At 45.4% G+C, this 12,492-nt stretch overlaps 2 long non-coding RNA genes across 2 annotated transcripts in view; one reads left to right on the plus strand and one right to left on the minus strand.

Annotated features, from left to right (window-relative positions):
* Window positions 1–297, minus strand: part of LOC138750844 (uncharacterized) — a 53,178-nt gene extending 52,881 nt beyond the window's left edge. The window contains exon 1 of the long non-coding RNA XR_011349543.1: window positions 27–297. This is a non-coding gene — a long non-coding RNA (uncharacterized lncRNA). The remainder of the gene's footprint in view (window positions 1–26) is intronic.
* Window positions 15–12,250, plus strand: LOC138750843 (uncharacterized). The gene is made up of 3 exons (XR_011349542.1): window positions 15–1,849; window positions 2,134–2,434; window positions 12,164–12,250. It is a non-coding gene; the product is annotated as an uncharacterized lncRNA (long non-coding RNA).
* Window positions 12,251–12,492: the final 242 nt, after the last annotated feature.

The following is a 12,492-nucleotide window of genomic DNA, read 5'->3' on the forward strand; positions in this document are numbered from 1 at the left end:
CCCCGCCCCCTCCCTCTGCAAGTTACCTCGCGGACTCCGGCCTCGCCCTGTCGGCGCCATCAGGCCTCGCACCGACGCCTCGGCTCCACTCAAACACCTGGCCGGTACCGGCCACTCCCAGGTGGGGCCCAGCGGGCTGCTGGTTGCCCGTTTTCCCTGGACCGCGCGGCTGAGGATGATCCCGGCGCCGTCGCCAACTTCTCTTTAGCGCCCGCGGAGACGCGATGGATCCCGAGCAGACGACGACGCCGCCAACGTCCCGCCTCCCCACTGCACGAGCCAATCAACCCGCGAACCTGCCCATCAATCCAACCCGACTTCAGCGTCCAATCAGATAGCAGCCCCTCCGAATCATCCCATTGGCTGGCGCAACTGAAGCAACCAATCAGTGAGCGAGCGAACACACAGGTGCACCCAATCAGCTTCGCAAGACAGAAAACAGGCAGTCGAAGGAGCAGGAGCCCCTTCAGCCCATCCATTTACAACTACCCCAACAACAATCAAAACCTTAGATTTCATAAGATCACTTTGTCCTGGCTCCAGGATTCCTCTGATCTGAAGAAATACAAGGGAGACTATTTATTCTCAATCTTTCCTTCAAATTAATTACCGCTTCCAATTTAATGTCTGTTACTTTTTTCAAAGTATCTGCATCTCAGTTCGATGCATCTGATCCCTCTACGAATGTGTATGACAGTAAACTCATCACATGTCCATGGATCCCAATTTTAAATGAACCTTCAACAGGGTAGAGAATTCCAAGGATATTACATTTTCATTAAAGACATTTCTTAAAGTCCAAGCAGCTGATCAGTTATTGGGAAATTGTGACACTTGGTGTTCAGCTCCTTTGCATTATCCTCTCTCGATCCGTGCTGCTGTGTCCCCTCATAATGTTGTAAGGCCATCTTCTTTTTTTCCAATGAGAAAGAGATCCATATTCAAACGTTCCTCCTATCACCCGGTTAAAACATCCCAGAAACAAATCTGATAATTTTTGTGCACTTCTCATTCTTCAGATAAGGAAACTGGACACATGACTCCCGATGTAAGATGAGCAAGACCATTCGATGTGAAATTGGAGTGTGCGCGCTACTGTGAAGGGTGGAAAGAAGGACACACACTCAAGAAATCAAAGTTAAAGACTCCTTTATTACACTGGCAGCTCTACTTCTATTCTCTCCCTGCTGCTGTCGACTGGAATTATGTCATATCAGCGCCGGCCTCCAATTAGTCAGTATTCCTGTCCTTGTTGATTACTGTTGTGCGGGTTGTCCCCTGGGTCGAAAGTTGTTGGTCCCTGTTGACTCTGCGTGGTCATCAGGTTCGTCAGTCATCTTGTGCACAGGGGGGATCCCAGTTAGCATGATCCCCCACCTCCCCAGAACCAGTGATTGGAGCGCTGTTCGCTGCTTTTGATCGCCTATATCTGCGTCATGGGGGCTGAGTGGAGACCAATTTGCTGGCTTGAGGTGGTCGATGGTTAAAGTCTCTTGCTTCGCAACAATATCCAGCACACTTACCGTGAAGTGTGGAATGAACGATACACACCCAAGAAGTCGAAGTCAAAGACTGGTTTGTTGAACTGGCAGCTCTGCTTATATACTCTCCCACTGCTGAGGACAGGTCTTTTGAGACGGCAGAGCCAGCCTCGGATTGGTGGGTGTTCCCACCAATGCTCATTGCTTCCCGCCGTGCAGGATGTCACCTGGGACGAAGGTTGTTGGTTCTCGTGGGATCTGCTCAGTCACTGCGTTCGTCAGCCATCTTGTGTACTGGTTTGCATCCCGGTTAGTGAGCCGCAACAACCATATATTGTGGAAGAATATGGAGCCCATATTTACAAAGGGTGGGTGTGAATATTTAAATGAAACTCTGACATTCCCTTTCTCCTTAAGGCCTCAGTTTATGAAAAGGAACATTAAAGTAATCGGCGCTCCTGTTTGGGGGGTCCCTTGTCCTCATTTTTCTTCTTTTTTTCTTTTGGCACGGGGATAGAGGGGGGATGGGGTGGTTTATGGGGGGGGGGGATTTCTTTATTCTTTCTTTTAACATGTATTTATATTTGATTTGTATTATTATTAATTGTGTGAATTCTTTGTGGATTTACAAATATTTTTTTTAAATGATCAGAAGACATTCCACTGGACCTAAAGAGGCCTAGAGCAACACTGGGGACACCCTCCTGCCGCCCACCCCCCCACCACCCCAAATATCAATGTGATCCACTACGATCATTGACAAAATCATCGAGGACCCCTTCACCCGGCCAACAGCATCATCCAGCTATTCCTGTTGGGAAAGAGATCCAGGAATTTTAGAGCCGGTACCACGAGGCCCAGGAACAGCTGCTTCCTCCAAACAGGGAGAACGTGGAACAATTGATGAGCTGCTCATACAAATACTCCTCCACTCTGCTATATATTCAACAATAGTGAGTTATTTTTCTGGACATGCTCCACATGTATTATTTGTCTGTTGTGTGAGGGCTTGGTTGTGTGTTTGCGTGTGTTTACCCCAAGAACTCTGTTTTATCAGGTCGTACTTGTGCTATCCAAGGGTAATAAATTTGAGGTTGTACTTTGGAGTGGGTGCAGAAGAGATTTCCTGGATCGGAGAAAGTATCTCATGAAGTAAAGTTGACTGAGTAGGGCTTTTCTCATCCCACTACCACCACCCACCCCCCACCACTCAGCGAAATTGACTTTATTCACAAATTATTTCCAAAGAGGAAGGCTGTTCCAAGTCTTTTCTCCTCCTCCTGTTGTATCCAGATATTCCCTTCACTACATATTGCTGCATACGTCTCTGTTTACCTTCATTGCCACCACTTTGATACCGTGTGGTTACAGCTCCCCTCTGCTGTTGGAGGAGTTCCCCTTGGTCTCAGCCTCTCAATGCCCCGGTAATGAGAGGGTTATGATCCATCCCCATAGTGCCTTCGTTTTGGCTGTGCCAAGCCTCCATCCATCCCTCAGCATGTACTCCTGCAGCCTGGAATGTGCCAGTTGGCAGCGTTCCCTCCCCAACATCTCCGCTTGCTGAAAGACTGACAGGTTTAACGTAGAACACGAGAGCACAGTACAAGCATTTCGGCCCTCGATGTTGTGCCGACCGATGTATTCCAACCAAAATAAAAATAACTAACCCCTTCCTCCCTCATAACCCTCCATTCTTCTTTCATCCATGTGACTCAGAGACTCTTAAATGCCCCGAAGGTTTCAGCCTTCACCACCACCCCAGTTCTTGGGCTCATCCTATGTCCCTGACCTGGTAGGCATACACTGTATCCCCTCCCCTTGTCACCCTCCTGCTGCCCCCACCCCGAGCCAGAGGTGAAGGTGGTTTCTCAGCCGAGGAGCATATCTGGGAGATGAACCTCAACTGCATCGAATTCAGGTTCCCGCAGATCAAAGCAGGTTCGTGGGCCAAGATGAGTGACCCGATGGTGAACTGGAGATCCAGGGGTGGTCTCCGTCCTCTGGGTCCATCCTCAATACTGTCCCCTGTCACCCACCAGGCCCATCCCCAAAGCCCCCATCTCCCACCAGGCCCATCCCCAAACCCCTCCCCTGCTGAGATCGTCCCCAAAACCCTGTTCACCCCCGATCCTGTCAATAAAGTCCCTATCCCCCACCAGTCCCGTCCCCAAAGCCTCTGTCCCCCACTGGGCCTGTCCCCAATGCTCCGCCCATTGCTTGGACTGTCCCCAGAGCTCCTGTCTCCCACCAAGACCTTAAACAAGCCACTGTTCCTCAACATTCCCAGCCCGTCCCCGCACCCCCACCCCAATTGATCTGCAACCAAAGGCCCATCGCCATCAGGTCTGTCCTCCCACCAGACCGGTTCCCTCACTGGGACCCTCTCCAATCGATCACCCATCACAACTACCCCACCCCAGTTCTTGAACCTCCCCCTTCCCCACCCACAGGCCTTGGAATCAGAGCTGCTCCTGGGACACCCAGACAGTGGAGATGTGGGGAGGGCAGTGATCCATCTCCTTCCTGGTGGCAGCATTCCATACCTTCACCAAATTGGGGAATCCCCTGACCCTTGGCACTGGGTCAATTGACCCATCTGAGCCAGGCCTCTCTCTCCCCCCACCCTGGAGAATGTGGCCCAATTCAGTTGGCTGCTACAGTACACACTGCCCTTCAACTCTTGTCCCAGGACTCCTGCTCCCACTTGTCCTTCAATGAGCTGTGTGACTACAGCCAGGAGCTTCTCCCTCCTCATTACCCTTGGCCCTGTGGGTAAGTGGGTGGGACATGACGAGGGGGTTGTAGGTCATGGAATTGGGGTAAGAAAGTTTGGGTGAAACCTGGGAAAGAGAGCGGTGATCAGCCGGCTGTGATCATCCGGTAAAGATTGTGTCAGGCATTGAAGACGGAGTCAATGCAGTCCCCTGCCGGGTCCATTCCCCACCGGGTCCATCTCCAAAACTCTCCACCAGGTCGATCCTCAATATTATCCCTCGCCGGGACCATCCACAATCATGTCTGCACTGGGTCCAACCCCAATACCGTCCCCTGCCGGATCTGTCCCAAATACCGTTCCCTGCCGGGTCCATCCCCAATCCTGTCCTCGCTGGGTCCATCCAAAATCCCGTCACCCGACAAGTCCATCCCCAATCCATTCCCCCGCTGCATCCATCCCTAATCTCTTCCCCCACTGGGTCCAACCCCAATACCGTCCACCGCCGGATCAGTCCCCAATACCATCCCCCATTGGATCCGTTACCAATCGCATCACCACCGGGTCCAAACAAAATCCAATCTCCCTCTGAGTCCGTCCACAATACCATTCCCAACTCGGTCTGTCACTAATTCTTTTGTCCAACAGGTCCTCCCACAAACCCTATTCCCCACTTTTCCCTCCCCAAAGCCCCTGACCCCCGCCAGGTCCATTCCCAAAGCCATTGTCCTTCACTGGCTGGTCCCCAAAGCCCCCGCCTCCCCACAAGACTCATCCTGAAGCCCCAGCCCTCCCCTGGGCCTGTCCCAAAGGCCCATTCCCCATCATGTCTGTCCTCCCACTGAACCGATACTCTCACTTGGCCCATCTCAAATCGATCACGCATCAGAACTGCCTCACCCCAGTTCCTGCACCTCCCCTTCCCCCACCGACAGGCCTTAGAACCTGTGCTACTCCTAGGACCCCAAGACGGTGGAGATATGGAGAGGGCAGAGGTCCAATCTCCTTGCCAGTGGCAGCATCCCAGTCCTTCACCGAGCTGGGGAGTTCCCTAAACCTTTGCACTGGGACATCTGTCCCATCTGAGCGAGTCCTCTCTCTCTCCCCACACCCTGGAGACTGTGCCCCTGTACAGCTGGCTGCCACAGTACACACTGCTCTCCACCTCTTGCCTCAGGACTCCTGCTCTCACTTGTCCTTCGACAAGCTATGTGACTACAGCCTGGACCTGCCCCCACCTCGTTACACTTGGTCCTATGGGTAAATGGGTGGAACATGACAAGGGAGTTGTAGGTGGTGGAATTGGGGTGAAAAAGTTTGGGTGAGAGCCAGGAAAGAGAGTGATGATCATCCGGCCAATGAGAGGCATTGGGGACAGAGTCACTGGGGAGGGGTCAGAGCCTCAGGGAAACAAGGGCCCTGGATTTGGTAGCAATCACAGCTCATGGAAAGTAGGAGGAAGAATCCTGGGAATCATTGAGTGTGGCAAGGTTAGCGTCGCGGTTAGAACAACGCTGTTAAGGGGGCAGCAAGCCGGGTTCAAATTTGACACTGTCTCTGGGGAGTTCTACATTCTTCCTGTGTCTGCGTGCATTTCCACCAGTTGCTCCTGGTCCTTCCACCATTTAAAATGTACCGGGGGTTGTAGGTCATTGGTGTAATTGAGTGGTTGTGGCTCATAGGCTGAAAAGGCCTGTTTCCGGGCTGCATGTGTCAATCTAAAATCACCATCTAAAATGATAGTCCAGCCTGTCATGAATTTTTTAAATATTCAATTCAAAAGACTGGTCCAGATAGACAACTCCGAAACAGTCCTTTTAGCCCATCTTTTCTGATGGCCAAGCTGCTTGCAAACAGTCCATATCCCTCTCAACCTTTTCATTCCACGGACCCATTCAACTCGCATTGCTTTGTCAATCTCACGGCCTGTGGGAAGAAATTATTTCCCTGCCTGTCAGCCTGATTTTGTTCCTCCATATCTCCTTCCTGATGGTAGTGGGTCAAAGATGCTGTGTGCTGGATGTCTGCGGGTCTAATTACAGGCCCCATCCCTGGACAGTCAGAGGCCCCTTGTCTCAAAGTCCCATCCATGTGGCCTCTCACTCAGCAATCCCTCGTCGGAACACAACTACCCCCTCCTTACCTACCTCTACCAGCCCTTAGTATCCTCATGACAGTTCCAGGCACCTGTTATGTCGACCCTTGATGACCTGCGCCAGCTCTAATTTGGACCCTGCCTCACCTAAACCATTGGAATAACCAGCGCCTTCTACCCTCGAGAGCCCGAGGGAATCCGTACCCTCAGCAGTGTCCTGCTGGTGCACAATCGAATGCCCTCCATCCCCTTCCACGGGTTCCCTGCTGTTATCAGGCTCCTGTATGGACCCCACCCTGGCAAAACTAAGAAGAAACCTGTAAAGGAACTTTATCTTTTTTTGGTATAACTGTAATTATTGCATTGGAACAAGACTTGGGTAATCGAAAAGTGTCATAAATTTGTTGTAAAACATCCTTATATATAGGAAATATATCAGCATAAAAAGATTTATAAAACTCTATAGAAAACCCATCTTCACCAGGTGCCTTTCCATTTGGCATATCTCTTATGGCCGTTTCTATTTCCTTTTCTGTAAAGGATTTATCTAACTCCTGTCTGTCTTCTTGATTCAATTGTGGCAATTTAATATTTTTCAAAAAAGAATCTATAGCATCCTCAGTTACATCTTTACATTCTGAAGTACATAATTTTTAATAAAAATTACAAAATTCCTCATTAATTTCCTTTTGACTAAAATTAATACCCGATTTCTTTCTAATTACTGGTATAATTCTACATAATTGTTCCTTTTTTAACTGCCATGACAAAACTTTATAAGATTTCTCACCCCATTCATAAAATTTATGTTTAGTTCGGTTCATTAAACATTCAAACCGATAAGTTTGTAATTCATTATATTTAAATTTTAAATTAGTTAACTGATTCTTTTGCGTTTCAGTAGCATTTTTTTTGAAATTCTTTTTAGGTAACAGTTATCTTTTTCTCTAAATCTTCAATCTCTTTAATTCTCTCTTTCTTTACTTTAGAAGCATAACTAATAATTTGACCTCGTAAAAAAGCTTTCATTGCATCCTATAAAACAAATTGACTAGAAACAGAATTAGTATTATTACTAATAAAAACCTCAATTTGTTGTTTTAAATAACTAATAAATTCCGTTTTTTGCAGTAACATAGTATTGAATCTCCATCTTGGAGCTCTCTGAACATCCTGTCAACTCTGATATTCTAATAATAATAATGAATGGTCCGAAACCAGTCTTGCCTTATAATCCACAGATGTAACCCTATCCTGCAAATGTGCTGAAATTAAAAAATAATCAATTCTAGAAATCATTCTGTTTTCACAAGAGAGGATACAAATAATCTCCCAAGGATGTTGGGAAACATAGAGACTAATGCAAGGGAGGAACTGAAAGAAATCAGTATCTCTAAGGACATGGTCTTGGGGAAATTGATGGGATTGAAGGCAGATAAATCCCAAGGGCCTGATAATCTACATCCTAGGGTACTTAAGGAAGTGGCCATTCAGATAGCAGATGCTTTAAGAATTATTTTCCAGAACTCAATAGACTCAGGATCAGTACCCATGGATTGGAGGGTAGCTAATGTTACCCCACTATTTAAAAAGGGGGGTAGAGAAAAAGCAGGGAATTATAGGCCGTAGAGCCTTACTTCAGTAGTGAGCAAAATTATGGAATCCATTATTAAGGAGGTAATAGCGGAGCATATGACTAGCAGAGAAGGGATCGGACAGAGTCAACATGGATTTACAAAAGGTAAATCGTGTTTGACAAATCTATTGGAATTCTTTGAGATGGTGACAGGTAAAATAGATGGGGGAGAGCCAGTGGATGTGGTGTACCTGGACTTCCAAAAGGCCTTCAATAAGGTCCCGCATAAACGACTGGCTTCCAAAATCAAGGCTCATGGGATTGGGGGCAAAGTATTGATGTGGATTGAGAACTGGCTGGCAGGTAGAAGACAGAGAGTTGGGATAAATGGCTTGTTTTCTGAGTGGCAGGCGGTGACCAGTGGGGTGCCACAGGGATCTGTACTGGGACCCCAGCTGTTCACAATTTACATTAATGATCTGGATGAGGGGATTGGTTTTAATATCTCCAAATTTGCAGATGACACTAAGCTAGGAGGGGTTGTGTGCACGGAAGAGGGGGTCAGGAAGCTCCAGTGTGATTTGGATAAATTGAGGGACTGGGCAGATACATGGCAAATGCACTATAATGTGGATAAATGTGAGGTTATCCACTTTGGTAATACAAACCGGAGGACAGATTACTATTTGAATGGCAATAGATTAAGAGATGGGGAAGTGCAGAGAGACCTAGGGGTACTTGTACACCAGTCTCTGAAGGCGAGCATGCAGGTACAGCAGGCGGTTAAAAAGGCAAATGGTATGTGGCCTTCATATAAAGAGGGTTTGAGTACAGGAACAAGGATACCTTACTGCAGCTGTACAGGGCCTTGGTGATACCCCACCTGGAGTAATGTGTGCAGTTTTGGTCACCTTATCTAAGGAAGGATGTTCTTGCAATGGAGGGAGTGCAGAGGCGATTCACCAGGCTGATTCCTGGAATGGCAGGAAAGACTTATGAGGAAAGATTGAGCAAATTGAGATTGTACTTGCTGGAGTTTAGAAGATTGAGAGGGGATCTCATAGAGACATATAAAATTCTGGCAGGACCGGACAGAATGGATGCAGATGGGATGTTTCCAAGGATGGGAAAATCCAGAACCCGGGGCCATGGTTTGAGGATAATAGGCAAACCATTTAGGACCGAGATGAGGAGGAATTTCTTTACCCAGATGGTGGTGAATCTGTAGAATTCATTGCCACAGAGGGCAGTAGAGGCAGGTTCATTAAATATATTTAAGAGGGAATTAGATATATTTCTTCAGTATAAGGGTATTAAAGGTTACGGAGAGAAAGCGGGGACGGGGTACAGAACTTTAAGATCAGCCATGATCTCGTTGAATGGCGGAGCAGGCTTGAAGGGTCGAATGACCTACTCCTGCTCCTATCTTCTATGTTTCTATGTTTCTATCCCCATTATACCTACACCTCACTGTGATCCTGTATATACATCACTGTTAAACTTTTTAACTGCTCTGAACCCAGTGTCACAGTTTCTGTCCCAGTCTACCGTACATCACCATTAAACGTTCTCCACACTGTGAACACAGTGTCACTGAATATGCAACAGTGTGACGTGAATCATCGTTAAACTTCTTCCCCACTGTGAACCTGTTGTCACAGTATCTGCCACAGTTTATTGTACATCACTCTTAAACCTTCTCACTACTGTGAACTCGGTGTCACAGTACCTGCCTCTGTCTACTGTATATCACTGTTAAACTTTCTCCCCACTGTGTAACTGGTGTCACAGTATCTGGCTCAGTCTACCGTACATCACCGTTGATCTATCTCTCAACTGTTAATCCAGTGACACTGTATTTGCCATATTATATCGTACATCACCATTAAACCTTTTCCCCATTGTTGACTTGATGCCACAGCATCTGCTGTTGTTTATTGTACATCACTGTTAACCTTTCTCATTGCTGTGAACCCAGTGTTACAGTATCTGCCACAGTATATCGTACATCACTGATGAACCTTGTTCCTTCAATATTTCCGAATAAAAATAAGGTCAGATTCTGCGGAAAAATATCTCCTATAACTTGTTCCATTAATATTGTAATTCTCCCCAAAAAGATCTTGCATTAGGACAAAGATAAGTTGAATGCAAGAAAGTTGCAACATCTTCACCACACCTAAAACATTGATCTGATAATTCTGATTTTATTCTATTCAATTTCACTGGTGAAAGAAGTAACTGTGGAAAAAAAACTAGTTGTGAATTCCTTCCTCACTGCTGCAGTGTGGAACTCTGGTCAATAGTTCCAGACTGCTGAGTTGAAGTGAATTAATGCAACTCCCCTGGATCATGTGATCTCTATTGGAAATCAGCTTCCTGAGGAGCTTTTCAAATCCAATAGCCTGAATCACCTGACTCGAGGTGCAGCTTTCAGATAAAATCCTTGCTGACATCTGCTGACATGACTGATGTAAAAACAATTATACTGAACTAATTTATGTCTTGCATTGAGATCCTTATACGGATGTCCCCATATTTGCCAATCAATTAAATTATTCAGATCCATTTCCCACCTTTGTCTCAACTTATGAACTCCTCATTTAAAAGTTCCTACTTGTAATAAAGATGACATCATCAAATATTTTTTTTTAACAATTCCTCTTATAAAGAATTTCTATTTCAGTACAACATGGTTGGTCCTAACTTATCCTTCAAATATGCTCTAAGTTGGAAATAGCAAAAAAACTTGCGATGAGTATACGATATTTATTTCTCAGTTGCTCAAATGACATTAATTGACCCCTTTCATAACAATCTTCAACATTTATAATTCCCTTACGAAACCCGCTATCCAGAAATTGATGATCCTTTGAAAAAGAAATGAGGATTTTGAATCAAAGCAATTCTGGGTGATGTACATCCACTTACACCAATTACATCATTTATTTTATTCCATATATTAATCAAATGTTTCAACAATTGTGTATCTTTATCACCAACCATTAATTTTGATTCCCAGTTGTACATAAATTCTTCTGCTTTTCCCTCTCCTATTTTATTTGATTCTATTTTAACCCTTTCAAATAAAGAAGCAAGAAATCTCATTTGAGCTGCTCCATAACAATTTTTAAAATGAGGAAGCTGCAGTCCTCTCAATGCAGAATTTCCATTGGGTTATTTGTAACATGGGATTCAATCGGAAATGGGTTCATGTGACATAAAACCAAGATGCAGACTGTTTTCTAAGAATGGAATGCAAGAGGAGGGTTGTCTAGGTCTCCAGCAGGATATAGATCACAAGATATAGGAGCAGAAGTAGGCCCGTTGAGTCTGTTCCACCATTCTTCCACTCAGCCCCACTGCCCAGCTCTCTCCCCGTTACCCTTAATTCTTTGACATATCAAATACCTGTTAATCTCTGCCTTAAATACATCCAATGACCTCACATGGGTTTCACGACCCATTGACAAAATCAATTTTTCCACATTTATTTTAAATTGACACCCTTTTATCCAGAAATTATGCTCTCCTGTCCTAGAATCCCCTACCAATGGAAACATCTTTGCCATATGTACTCTGTCCAGGCCTTCCAGCATTTTAAATGCCTCTGAGGTCCCCCTTATCCTTCTGTACTCCAACTAGTACAGTCAAAGACATGTACGGTTACATGATATTATGTCTTGTTGATATTTACCACTCGGGAAGGTTCTTGTTGGTTTTCAGATAGAGGTTTGTTGTTCAGGGAAGAATTAATGTTTTTGTGATTCAACGTACCAGCATCTGAAGTCTGTTATCTCTTCAGAAAAGCTTGATAGCTTTAGCATGGAGCAGAGCTGAGCCACGACTTTGCAGGTATTTAAGGGAGTGTGTGGGCAGGGTTTGTTCTGGACCAACAATCTCACCAAATGACTCTGCTTGAAATCAAGATTCAAACCATTTTGAGGAATACAACAGGAATTGTTCAACAAGAGCCTGGTGTTCCCTGAGGAGTTTTCTTTCAATAGTGGAAATGATTTTTTTTTAAAAGCCTGTTAATATTCCTGATACAGATCTTTGTATTTAACTTTCAGGTTGCTATCTGTTGTTAACTTGGAGGCCTTTAATGGGGTGACTGGGTGGAATTTTTGCTTTAACCAAGCAGTTCTCTTGCAATTTTCCAGCTGTTCGATGCAATTCAGTTGCTTGCAAGTTTAGCAAGTGGGATTTTGATGTGAAATTGCAACTCACAGCGTCATTTTTGTGTTTAAAAATGCCAATGTGAAAATTTTAACTTTGGTCTCCTTGGTTTGCTTAAGTTTACAGAGGAGACGTTGGGTCAAGCTGAGAAGACAGAGTTGGATGCCCATTTGGCGAATCGGGTGGGCAAAGCATTAAACACAAAACGAGGGGCTGAAAAAATAATGAAGCAGACTGAAGTGCTGTTGAACCAAACCCAGGTAAAGAATTTCATTTTGTGCAGTCTACTTAAGAGACCAAACGATTTGGGCTTTTAGTGGTGACCTATTTAAATGAACAAAATCTGATTAGAATTGAAGTTTATGGAATGTTTGGAAGTTAATGTTTATAATTACGATAAATGAACAAATCAATGAGCCTGGTATAACAGTATCTGCCTCTCTCTACT

This window comes from Narcine bancroftii, unplaced genomic scaffold (genome assembly GCF_036971445.1).
Source record: "Narcine bancroftii isolate sNarBan1 unplaced genomic scaffold, sNarBan1.hap1 Scaffold_283, whole genome shotgun sequence".
NCBI lineage: Eukaryota > Metazoa > Chordata > Chondrichthyes > Torpediniformes > Narcinidae > Narcine > Narcine bancroftii.